Source organism: Mus musculus, chromosome 10, assembly GCF_000001635.26.
Source record: "Mus musculus strain C57BL/6J chromosome 10, GRCm38.p6 C57BL/6J".
Lineage (NCBI taxonomy): Eukaryota > Metazoa > Chordata > Mammalia > Rodentia > Muridae > Mus > Mus musculus.
In genome coordinates this window covers 25,296,894-25,309,921 of record NC_000076.6, presented here as the reverse complement: position 1 = coordinate 25,309,921, position 13,028 = coordinate 25,296,894, and the positions used below count along the sequence as shown (strand labels likewise).

General features: G+C 45.2%; 1 protein-coding gene and 1 long non-coding RNA gene across 16 annotated transcripts in view; one reads left to right on the top strand and one right to left on the bottom strand.

Annotated features, from left to right (window-relative positions):
- Window positions 1-3,485: 3,485 nt before the first annotated feature.
- On the bottom strand, window positions 3,486-11,313 carry Gm40617 (predicted gene, 40617). Its single transcript, NR_166644.1, has 6 exons — window positions 11,105-11,313; window positions 10,707-10,804; window positions 8,689-8,727; window positions 8,161-8,198; window positions 6,367-6,408; window positions 3,486-5,483 (listed from the first exon to the last, which is right to left on the bottom strand). It is a non-coding gene; the product is annotated as a predicted gene, 40617 (long non-coding RNA).
- The window catches only part of Akap7 (A kinase (PRKA) anchor protein 7), a 130,128-nt gene continuing 127,804 nt past the window's right edge, over window positions 10,705-13,028 (top strand). For 4 of the 15 annotated variants that reach the window (NR_166568.1, NR_166567.1, NM_001379239.1 and 1 more), the window contains exon 1: window positions 12,843-12,994. The gene's annotated coding sequence lies outside the window, so the exon portion shown is untranslated. Of the gene's footprint in view, window positions 10,883-11,693; window positions 11,788-12,681; window positions 12,995-13,028 lie in introns of those variants that run through there. The other 11 variants (XR_001779547.2, XR_001779546.2, XR_380068.4 and 8 more) reach the window with 8 other exon arrangements.

Sequence of the window (13,028 nt, the reverse complement as noted above, 5' to 3'; positions counted from 1 at the left end):
GTGCTCTGAGGCTAGCCAGTTTGCTCACTTTAATGTGCTTGTAATAGTCAACTTATTTTCTCTTTCTCCACACTATCAATTACTGAATTATTTTGCACACTTTTAAATCTATGTTCCCCCCACCCGAGTCCAACTCTTGGGTTTAGGTTTCTGCCTCCACCCTGAGATTATTATAGTATTACTGTGAACTTGGTTTTGAGTTTTCAATTTTTGAACCCTATAAAAAGTTCTGCATGGTCCTGAAAGGGGTATCTTTCATTGTGTGTGTGTTTTGTTTTTTTTTTCCTCAAGACAGGGTTTCTCTGTATAGTCCTGGCTGTCCTGGAACTCACTTTGTAGACCTCAGAACTCAGAAATCCGCCTGCCTCTGCCTCCGGAGTGCTGGGATTAAAGGTGTGCGCCACCACGCCCGGCTCACTGTGTTTGTTCTTTAAAGGAAGAGTTCTCGAGTAACCCAGTACTCACGCAGCACAATCCTAGTTGTTTAGCCTGGCTTTGCAAACATTTTGTAGTATGGTCCCAAGCTCAGTTTCCAGGCTAGTCCCCATCCTTTTGTCATCTGAACCAGCCAACCATGTAAGTACATTTCTTGAATAGTCTTGGCTTCATAACCCTGGACTGTGATATGCCTGATATTATTCCAGTTGGATTAATTAATTGTCAAGTCTAATCTCATATATTAAGGCCTCTTGCACATCCTTCCTGGCAGTCTCCACTTGAAGGGGTCGTCTCCCTTTTGCTGATGAGATGTAGCTTGGTGGGTGGAGGTCCGCCTAAAAATCCTTTCCCCTTTGACCCTCTGTCTTAGTTCCTTTTTTAGTTGCTATTGACAAAATACCTGGTCAGATAATTTAAGGGAAGGGTTGACTGTGACTCACAGTTTGAGGGCAGAGACAGCATGGCAGCTGGTCATGTCACATTCTCTGTCAGGAAGCAGGAAGAGATGAATGGTTAGCTAGCTGTGATGGTTTGCATAAGCTCATCCCAGGAAGTGGCACTATTAGAAGGTGTGGCCTTGTTGGAGGGAGAGCATCACTGTGGGGGTAGGCTTGGAGATCTTCCTCCTAGCCACCTGAGGATGCCCAGTCTGTTCCTGGCTTCCTTTGGATGAAGATGTAGAACCCTCAGCTCCTCCTGTGCCATGCCTGCCTGGATGCTGCCATGCTTCTGCCTTGATGATAATGGTCGGAACCTCTGAACCTGTAAGCCAGCCCCAATTAAATGTTGTCATTTATAAAACTTGCCTTGGTTATGGTGTCTGTTCACAGCTGTCTACAGTTAGGGTGAGTCTTCCCCACTGCAACAACCATTCATAGGCATGCCCTTGAATGCCAAGAACCTTGTCTCTTCATTCAATCCTGTCAACAATTAACACTAACCATCACACCAATTTCTTTTCTCCTGGTATGCATTAGGGTGATAATGTTGAGGGGTTTCTTGGAGCACAGGGCTTTTAGCAGTAAAGTGGAGTGGTCCAAAGCACACCAGGATGGTTGGTCATTCTACTTGTAATATATGTGGCAAAGATCCTTGTGGCAGAAAAGTAGTACTTTCTCATGGCTATCTATCTTGAAAATTCACAAAGCAAAAATAGCCACACCACTTTTGGGGTGGGGCTGGGTAAGGATGAAAACCCCCAGACCTGATGGCAGACCTGGGGATGAGGCCATCAAATAAGCAAATAGTCAGAAATTGTCCTTCTCTGGAAGTCTCACTTGAGAATTTTTTTTTCTCCTTTTAAAAAATGAGTTGAAATAATTGAGGAAGGAAAAAGAAAAAGAATCCTCCAGTCAGAGTCTTCGTAAGAACAGAAGTGGGTGGAGAAAGTCCAGCTCTCGATACCAAGAGGAAAGTCTAGGCAGATACATAACCTTTTCCTTGTGCTGTTACCTTGGGAACAGGCAGATTCGCAGCTATTCATCACCAGGAAAATGGAATGAAACCCAGAAGTCAGGACTGAATTTCCAGGTGCTTTTCTGATGCCAAACTGAAATCCAAGATGAGGTCTAGAGGTGTGATAAAGCAGCAGCCAACGAAACCGTGGGAGAACCATACTGGAGGTCTGAGATGCGCAATTCAGTCTACTGCTAACGGAAGAAAAGAGCAGGGTGGACCGATTAAGCTGTGCAGCACATACGTAAGTAGTAAATAAAACTTGGGAATGTTAAATGTACAGACACCTTAAAAGGGATGGAAGGACCCAGTGAAATTTAATCGTCACGAGGTACTACGTATATATATGAGGACCCGTGGCCACAGAGAAAAATCAACTTAAAGGAAGAACTGTTTATTTTGGCTCCTGATTTTGCAGGTTCCTGGTGATGGTCAGCTGGCTCAGTTGCTTTGGGGCTTGTAGTGGGGAAGAGGATACAGCATCATGCCCAGGAGATACATGTGGCAGAGGAAGGCAAGCCAGGAGACACACAGACACACAGACACAGACAGACACACAGACACAGACAGACACACAGACACAAAGACACACACACATACACACAAGGGGGGGGGGAGAATGAATGAAAGAATGAATGAATGAATTTTGGGACCCAATAACCGCTTCAAGGGTATGCCCTAGTGATCTGACTTCTGTCCATTAGACCCCCACCTCCCAAAGGTTTGATCACTTCCCCACAGTGCCTACCACCTTGAGATAGATTCTTTACTCCTTAGACTTTGGGGATGTTTGAGACCCAAACCATGACACAGGAGACTTGCCCTGGTGTTTTCCTGGTAGAGCACTTTTTCATATGGGTCCTTGGAGACAAATCTCAGTTCTGGGATTGGGGTTGTTAACCAGTAGTAGAAGGTTTACCTAATGTGTGGGAGCCCTTAGTCTAGGCTTCAGCAGCCCCCCCAAACAAACAACAAACAAGTGAACAAGCAACAAACAAATACCTCTGGGGCTTTGGCCCTCACATCTACACCTCGGCAGAGAAGCCGATAGAGTGCCATGAATTCAGGCAGCATAAACAAGCAAGTTTCCTAGGACTCACCCTGTTAGCCCAGCCGCACCGCCCAATAAGAGTCTTCTGTACCCATCTCACTTCTTCCCCCCTGCTCCTCATGACTATTTTAAAGTGATTTAATGTGTTGTGAGATGTGGGCATTTTAATACAGTGTAAGAGTCTTTATAGTTGATACAGTGACTCCTGCCTATACCTCAGCATTTAGAGAGCTGAGTAAGACACTGCTGTCAGTCAAACAAACACAGGCCTGTGAAATGGCTTAACAAATGAAGCTGTTCGAAGTCAGGCTTGACAGCTTGTGTTCTAGTCCTTGGACCCACAGAGTAAAAGGGGAGAATGGACTAGTGTGTATTGGGTGCACCCCTAAATATAAATAAATGTAATAAAAATTAAAATAAGCAAACAAATACTTGCAAAGGGAAAAGACCTGATGACTTTAAGTCATCAGGACAAAGTTATTAAAAAAAAAAAAAACCAACCCACAAGTGAGATTAATATGTAAAATAACAGATTTTCAAGTTCTCATTGAAACTATTATTTATAATTAAAATGCAAAAACAGGTTACAGCAAATGTTTTCAATATAGACAAACTTTTGAGCTGGAGATGTAGCTCAGTTGGTAGAGGGCTAGCCTAGTAGACTTGGAGCCCCAGGTTCAGTCCCCAGCACCGCGTAAATGAGGTGTCATGGTGTTCACCTGTAATCATAGCTCTTGGGAAGTAAAGGCAGGAGGATCAGCAGGAAGATCAAAGTTCAAGGCCATCCTTGATTAAACAGTGAGTTAGAGGTCAGCATGGACTATTAGTCCCTGTCTCTAGCAAACAAGCAGGCACGTAAACAAACAAACAAACAAAAAACCCCAAACAAACCACAATTTAAAATAATTAATAAATAGATTTTGTAAGGTAGAAGCAAAAGACAAGTTAGAGAAAATAAGCAAGTGTTTTCTATATAAAGACATGCAAATGACTATCAAATGCATATGGCTTTCAAGGAGTGAAAAATTGTCCCTTTTGTTTTCTGAAGATTCTCCAACTTGAAGAGATAGACAATATACAAATTATAGGAGCAAAAATAGTCACAGATATTAACATGTAAATCTTCCTGGGAGTTATACAAAATATAAAGCTCAAAAAAGGGTCAAAGCTGGGCATGGTGGGCACAGCTGTAGTCTCAGCAGTTATGAAGTCAGGAGTTCAAGGTCATCACTGTCTGTCTGCTTCTTAGAGAGTGTGAGGCCAGCCTGGGATACATGAGTGCTAATCTAAAAAAAGAGAAAAGAAACCAAAAATCAAATCAAACCAAAACAAACATCAGCCAGATAATTAAAAACACTCTTCAAAGGAGAGAGCTAGAGAGAACCAGGCGGTAGAGGCAGGATGCAGGCAGCTGCCAAGAGGCAGACAGTGACTTTGAGGCGAAATGAAGATGGGCTTGGAGAAAGCTTCTTGTTGTGACAAACGTTTGGTTGCTCCCTCTGTGATTCCCATTCGAGATTCCTTGGTTAATAAAATCTCAGTTGGAGGTCTAAAGACAATCTGGCTCCTCTTGGGTGGATCTGGCCTTTAGATAAGTGGGCTTCCGTGGATGCCCAGCCTAACACTCGCTGCTACCCGGAGCCTCACAGCTGAAGTTCAAAGTAGAACATTGTCTGAGACCTAACAAAACAGCATCCAGATTCATTAAAAATGAAATAAATAAGAGCTAACATAACTGTCTGCACTTTGTAGATGGACAATGAAGGAAGAACTTCAAAGTAGTAGAATTTAATAAACTTCCAAAAACTGCTTTTAAGTCTATATTTTGGGAGGGGCAGGGTCTTGCCCCGGAGTTCAGGGCTCTCTTTAAACTTTCTATGTGGTCTACCCTGGTGTTGAACTTGCGGCAGTCATCCTATCTTAGCCTCTGTTTTAGGATTTACTGCTGTGAACAGACACCATGACCAAGGCAACTGTTATTTACATTTAACTGGGGCTGGCTTACAGATTCAGAGGTTCAGCCCATTATCATCAAGACTGGAGCATGGCAGCATCCAGGCAGACATGGTAGAGGAGGAGGTGGGAGTTCCTCATGTTCATCTGAAGGTTGCTTGGAGAAGACTGGCTTCCAGACAGCTAGGACTAACCCTTACCCACAGTAACACACCTCCTCCAACAAGGCCACACCTCCTAAGAGTGCCGCTCCCTGGGCCAACCATATACAAACCATCACAGCCTCCCAGTGCTGGGCTTACTTACAAGTGTGGGCGACTGCATCAAGGGAGCATATACATCTGTTGGAACATTATGGTGGATGATTGGTCATATGGTTCAAAAACTATAAATAGTCATGGTCTTTTATCTATCAATCTCCTTCCTGGGAATTTATTTTAAGCAATAAAATAGTAGGGCGGGAGAGATGTTGCAACAGTTAGGAGGACCTGCGTTCATTTTTCAGCACCCGTGCCTACAACTCCAGCTTCCGAGATCTGACACACTCTTCTGCCTTCAACAGGCAACTGCATTCATGTGCACGTTCCTATAAACAGACACATGCACATCATTAAAAATAATTTAAACAGAGTCTTTTAAAAAGTAATAAAACGGGACTGGAGAGATGGCTCAGTGGTTAAGAGCACTGACTGCTCTCCCAAAGGTCCTGAGTTCAATTCCCAGCAACCACATGGTGGCTCACAACCATCTGTCATGAGATCTGATGCCCTCTTCTGGTGCATCTGAAGACAGCTACAGTGTACTTAGATATAATAAATAAATAAATAGATAGATAAATAAATATCTAAAATAAAATAAGAATAAAAAGTAATAAAATATTTTAATGGAATGACAGAAAGTATCATAATGATTAATAATGACACACTGGCATGAATTTACATGAGACTGAATAATAAAGTCAACGGTAAATTGAATGCATTATGGTACTCTTACATTAATCTGAAACTGTGATATAGAAGACTACTAAATGACATGAGAAATTATTTCTAATATGTTGTACTATTAGAAATCATGTTACAATGCTGGATATGATATGATTTTTATGAAATGTATGTAGTGATACATGTGTATATATATCTATATCAATAACTGGCTTGATATCTTCTGAACACTTCTGATTTATATTATATATTGTGGTACTGAGGGCTGAACACAGTCCACGCAAATGCAAGAGCTTCATTTCTAGACTGGTGATAATGTTTAATTTCATTTCATAAGTTCTTCTGCATTTAAAGATTTTTCTAGAAAACAACACAAGTTATTCACAAAATAGTAGTTAGAGCTGTTTGAAATAGTTTTAAAAATTCAAATTCTTCTGATTTATTTATTTTTTGTTTTTCAAGAGAGGGTTTTTCTGTATAGCCCTACTGTCCTGGAACTCTTGCTGTAACTCACAGAGATCTGCCTACCTCTGCTTCCTGGGTCCTGGGATTAAAAGTGTGAGCCACCACCTGCAGTCAAGAAATTAAAACTCTAATAGTTAATTTTAGCAGACATTTCTCAGCCGTGCAGTTATTGAAAAACTATTATTAAGTAGACACAAGATCTGGTGATGTAGCTTAGCTGTAGAACAGGTGATTAAGATAAGAAATCCTGGGTTAAATCCTTAGGGACAAACATGGAGAGGGGGAGGGGAGGGGGAGGGGTGGTGCCTGATGGTAGGTGGTATCTTAAAATCATTCCGCTAAAAGACCAACAGGTTTTATGGTTCCCCTCCAACACAACAGGATGTCATCCTGAGTCACCCTTGGTTACCAAGAGTCCTAGCTTTTGTGTTGATATTTGACTATGTCTTGTAAAACTGCGTGACTTCGCCTCCTTTGAAACCATTTGCAACTGTAGTTTATCCGTAGGACAAGGAAGTTTCTAGACTAAGGATTAGAAGAATTGTTCTGGGGGATGTTCCCGGGGAAAGGACTATAACCACAGATAGAAGTGTAGCTCTTGTCTATACTGAAGGGAGTCTGGTAGATAAATGAGCCAATTAGCAACAAGCTTCGAAGGTCAGAGGTGGCTTTTGCTACCAGAACCATGTAGGAATTTGAGTGTGAAACCTTTTCATGCAGCTCTCTTGACATCATACCCTGACCATCCCATAGAGAGAAGAAAGGCTGGCTGTGTTCCGAGGAACCTTATTATCTCAATAAACTCTGTAACTTTCAGAGGTTCTAAATCATACGGTTGATTCTGCCAATCTCCTAGCACAACACAATGTGTCAGGAAGAATTGGTCTCATTTGCCAAGGACCATCCAATGAAGACTGGGAGAATCCACTGTAGCCCTGTGAACCAGCCAGGCAGTGGTCTGGCCGGAGGAGAAGGGGTCCTGGAATCAGCTGGACTAGGGGTGCTCAGGAAGTCAACTGAGCCCTCGGAATGAGAGGTCGTGAGGATTACTCCATCAGCAGCACACAGCTGGGATGGCCAGGTATAACTGGAAAAACCCGAGAGACTTCTATTATTGATGTCAACTGCAGCTCATTTGAATTTTCAGGCCAGAGACACTAAAGCCTTCTTCCTGCCTCCCTTCCCCTTCCCGTTCTCCTTTTTGAAACTTATTTGGCTGTGCAGGTTTGTTTGCTTGATTGATAAACATGAGTAGTTAAAAAAATAGATCTGAATCTTTTTATCCATCCATTCATTAAATACTCTCAGAGCAACCTCTGTGTACTTGGTAACACAAAGACTTGAAAACACAGGTTCTGTCTTGTGGGGGGAACGAATGGGGCAAACGGTAACAAGGTAAGAGATGGGCGAGCGGGCACAGGCCTACTGAAGCAGGAAGGCGCAGCACCTAAGGGGTGGGGGTTGGGTCTAGGCACTCTTCTCTCAGGAAGTCACACATATCCCAGCTCATCCTTACAGTTCTGGTCACCTGAGCTGCCACGTCTGTTCGCAAGATGTCTGATCTTGGCCAACTAGATTGATGAAGGCCTCTCAGTAGACCCAAAGATGGCAAACATAATGCTTACAGGTTTTGCCCTTTAGTCAAAGTCTCTCTCTCTCTCTCTCTCTCTCTCTCTCTCTCTCTCTCTTTCTCTCTCTCTCTCCCTTGCTAGAAACTGATAGATTACATTCCAAAAGCTCGCCCCCAAGGTCTAGTCCTTATTTGGCTGCTTTCTCATTCCTGAGACAAAACACCAAGGTCCAAAATTCAAAATTCATTATTTGGCTAATATGTCCCATCAGGATTTATGAACTCACCCTAGCACAGACTCCCTGTTCTTCTTAGAAGCCCACTCCTGCAAAACAAGCAAAACAAACAAACAAACAAAAAACCAAAACAAAACATACACAAAAACAAACCACAACCACCAAAAGAAAACAAAACTAAACTAAACTACCTGATGTGGCTTGCTGTGTGCCTATCTAGAGGCAGCCCCCACCTTGCCCCTCCCAGGTAATAACTCTCCTTTGTGGTAAGAATTTGGTGTCTGGGGGCTGGTGAGATGGCTCAGTGGGTAAGAGCACCCGACTGTTCTTCCGAAGGTCCAGAGTTCAAATCCCAGCAACCACATGGTGGCTCACAACCATCCGTAACAAGATCTGACTCCCTCTCCTGGTGTGTCTGAAGACAGCTACAGTGTAGTTACATATAATAATAAAATAAATCTTTAAAAAAAAAAAAAAAGAATTTGGTGTCTGGATGTGTTCTGTGTCTTCTCCTTTGGTTGCCAAACCCCTTCAATTGTATCTGTAATCTGTGCAAGTGAGGAAAGCAGGGAAACTCACCCGAAAAGTGAGCGCGTCCTGTTCTGACGGCAGCCCAAACTAAAGGAAGAAGGTTATTTTTATTTTTAATTTATTTATGATTGCTTTTTGGTGGCTTGCCTCCATTCTTTCTGGCAAGTTCATCTGCTTGGTTGTTGCCACTGCTACATCCCTTTGGTGCTGTTAGGAACCTTCTTTAGTCTTCCACAGTGCCAGACTGAGACTTGCAGACCTGTGGACTGAGCAACTACTACTGTGTTTTTAGCCTTTCTGGTGTGAGACAGCCATTTTCGGATTTCCCTGGTGTTGGCTTACAGGCGATTCCGCTGGGCTCCTCCCAGGAAACTAGCAAAGGCTTACCTCATAATCTGCCACCATTACATGCTGCAGCCAGGTGCAGCCAGGCAGCCTATAAAAGGACTGCTAGCCACCCCAGTTCACTCTCTCTCTGTTCCCACTTGTTCCCAGCCAGCCAACCTCTCTCCCTTCCCTCTTTCTGCTATCTCTTCCTTCTCTGTCCTCGTGGCTGTGCTACTCGATACCTACCTCTTCTCCAGGCCCTCCCTCCCCTCCCTCCCCTCAAATAAACCCCCTTTATACCAGGTCTATTGCATGGTATGATTTCTCAGGGGGGCACCCTAGCATGGGTCCACCAGGTCCCCACCCCACCCTCCAGTCATTATATTTCATAACACCTGAACTATGTAGACCTCAATGTGTAACAAAAGGTGGTGCAGTGTGAAGAAACTAGGCAAAAGGAAAAAGGGTTTAGCTCAGGTGGCTCGGGAGGGCAAATGTATAGTCAACACAGGCTTTAAGTAAAGCTGGTTATGCGGGGAAAGCCTTGTTCTCTGTTTTCTGGTACGGGAACACAACAGAGCTAGGCAATTCAGGGTGCCATTTTTGGTTCCTAGCTTAACAAAATAATTTAGAATTAGAGTTTGCAACAAAACACCATGACTGGAAAGGAAGCTGAGGAAAGGGTTTATTTGGCTGACTCATCACTGGAGGGAGTCAGGACAGGGATGCGAACAGGGCAAGATTCTGGAGACAGGTGCTAATGCAGATGCCATTGAGGATGCTACTTTCTTATAGAACCCATGACCACCAGCCCAGGGATGGCACCACCCACAATAGGCTGGGCACTCCTCCATCAATCACTGATTTAGAGAATGCCCTACAGCCAGATCTTATGGAGGCATTTTCTCAATCCAGGTTCTCTCCTTTCGAATAACTCTAGTTTGCATGTCAAGTTGACATAATACTAGCCAGCCCAGACTTTGAGAGAAAACCAACCAGGGCAGGCAAGCTTTAAATACTGGCAGCTGCTGGGAAGAAAAAGGTTAAGAGCAATCATGCTTTTCAAATTAGAGGTTGAGATCAGAGAAAGAGTGAGAAAGGCTAGAGAGTCACAGGGCTTGCTTAGACTTTGGCCAGTAACTGAAAAACAGATAAAAGTGCAAGGGCAAGCAGGCTTAGCGCCGGCCCTTGAATCTAAGTTCAGGGAATGCCCTCTCCATCTCCCTCTGTTCCTCCTCCCCCCCCCCCCCCCCCCGCAGACCACAGTTTCCCCTCCCTGCACCCAGTTCTCCCCCCCTCCCCCCTCCCCCAGATTCATTCCTCCTTGGTTTTCCTTCAGAAAAGAGCAGCCCTCCGAGGAATATCAACCGAACACAGCACAGCAAGTTACAGTAACTCTCATATCAGGGATGGGCAAGGCAACTCAGTAGGAGGAAACGGGTCCCAAGAGCAGGCAAGAATCGAAGATACCTCTGCTGCCAGTGATAGGAATCCCACAAACATGCCATGCTAATGTAAGGAACAAGACAAAGAAATGATACCATGAAAAACAAACCTAGAGTAGGCTTGAGTATGATAATGTAACCATGGAAACCAAGCCTTGTGTGTGTGTGTGTGTGTGTGTGTGTGTGTGTGTGTGTGTGTAAGATAAAGTTGAAGCCCGGTGAAGTAACATGTGAACGCCTTAGTTATGATTGGCTAAAATAGTTTAAAAACCCCAGTCTGGCACCGCGACTCACTCACTCCCAGAGTCCTACGGAGATGCCGTCTCGCTGAGAGACCAATCCGCAGACCCGGATGCCCTGAGCCTGCACCTCGAACCCAACTCCAGCAGGACCTGAAAAACAGGAGACTTCGTGAACCTTACTTGACCAACCACCATCAAGCCAGGCTATCACATCGGGCCAGACCGGAGGTGTGTGAATGAGTGCGATCCCATTTCACCATTTACTTGTTTATTGCTACTTCCCAATACATAAGCTATTATAACCTAACCTCCAAGTCCGAGGTTTCCTTCTCGCCTCTGTCCTCAGTTCACGACAGTTCGCAACAGTTTTGTGACGCTAAACAACCACAGCATGTATGTAGAGCAACTAGCCCAGACCCATGCAGGATCTGTGAGCCTCTATGAACCAACCCTGCTTAGTTGATTCTGTGGGTCATGTTCTCCTGGTGTCCTCCACCTCACTGGCAGAATCCTCCAATTCTTTCTTCCCCTTTTCCTCAGGGCTCCCCAAACTCTGAGGGGGAGAGACTGGAAGGAGACTTCCAAGTAGAGAGCTTTCAGCTCAAGTTTGGTGTGGGTCTCTGCATCAGCTCCCATCAGCTGCCAAAGGCAGCCTCTCTGATGACGATTGGGCTAGGCACTGATCTATGAGTACAGCGGAATATCATTAGGAACCATTTGCGATTTTCTTTTTCTTATCAAAGGTCTCTGGGCTGTCCAGCCTCTGGTTCCTGGTCATGCTGTAGTATCAAGCATGGGCTTCCTTTTGTGGCGTGAGCTTCAGACTAGAGCAGTCACTGGTTGGCCACTCTCCCAAGATCTTTGCCTCCTTTGCCCCAGCACATTATTTCAGACAGGGTAGATTGTAGGTGAAAGGTTTGGGGGCTGGGTTGGTGTTCTGGTTCCTCCACTGAAGTTATATCCCAAGGCTAAGGATTACACCACAGATGTGTGGTTAAAATAGAAACACAGCGCTTTGGTTTTGTTTTGTTTTTAAAAGGAGGGAAATCCAGGAGTGGGCTCTTGAGCTGAAGGAAGACACCTCGCCCCCAAGCATCAGACCACACATGAGGTGCAGAACCCACGTCTCCCAGGTCTGTAGCGTCCTTTGTGAAGCCCGAGGAGGGGGGAGTGGGGGTAGTGCTCTACTCTTTGCAAACTGGCTGTCAACCTTGCTGTGTCAGTGCACTGCTCCTACTCCCCAGTTACATAAATACACCTTTAAAACAGAGTGGGGAGTAATCCTTACAAAGAGAAATGTATAGTCTACTTCCAGCAGGAAAAGGGAGGGCAAAGAGTTGTTTCTCTGTCTACTGCGTAAAGTAATCCTTATGCTTAAACGTCTTATCTGTACCCTGTCCAGTCCAGCTAGCATCGGCTGGCCTTTGAGGATCCTCTTGCCGCAAGCTCCCTTACTTATTTTTCGTTCTTTCTCTGTGATTAGATAGCCTGCTCCTTTAAAAAGACCGTTTTCCGTGAAGATCCACAAAAAGGGGCTAAGCAGGGAATTCTTCAAAGTTCCCTACCAGCTTTAAGGGCTACAGCTGTGGAGAAGAGACACACCACCATATTTTCTTAAATTAAAATTACATTCCCCAACAAACCAGCAGTAATACCACCATTTGCCCCCAGCCCGGAAAAAAACAGTAGCATTCTTTTCTACAAGACATATTCATATTTTAACTATTAAAAAAAATAGTTTTCTCTTATTTTATTCAGATACTGAGGAGCCTTGCCTGCAAAAAATTTGTAGATGATTTCATTTAACAATTCCAACTTTTAGCTCTTAAACTGCTGTTGAAAATGCTACTTTTGGGGGGGGGGTAATGGCAAGTAAATAAAAGCATCTCATTATAGCGACGTTCAAGGTCTCGCTATTGTATTGTACATTTTGCTCAGCCCGCCTATTTTGCAATCAGATCTGTGTTTCCAAAGCTCCACGCTAAAGCAAACACACGGGTTCTCAAGGGACAGCGGGCCAAGGAATGCTCTCTGGATCCCTGGCTCGCCCCTCCGAGCGTGGGACGGGAAGGGCCGCGCCGCAGGAAATAACCGAGGGCGGCCAGAGGTCGGAGCCCGAGCCCAGCACGGCCCCGGGGACCGCCCCGATCCGGGTATCCACGCCTCGCCGGGCCGGCCCCTTCCGGCTCCTCCTGAAGCGGCGGGTGCCGGGGATGCTGCGACTCGCGGGGCGTTGCGCCTCCGCAGGCCTGGCCGCCGCGGCCCGCGCCCCCGCCGTCCCGCGCGCCCCGGGCCCGCGCCTCCGTCTCTGCGCCGCGACCATGGAGCGCCCCGCCGTGGGTGAGAGCGCTCCGCCCTGCGCGCCCCGGGGCGG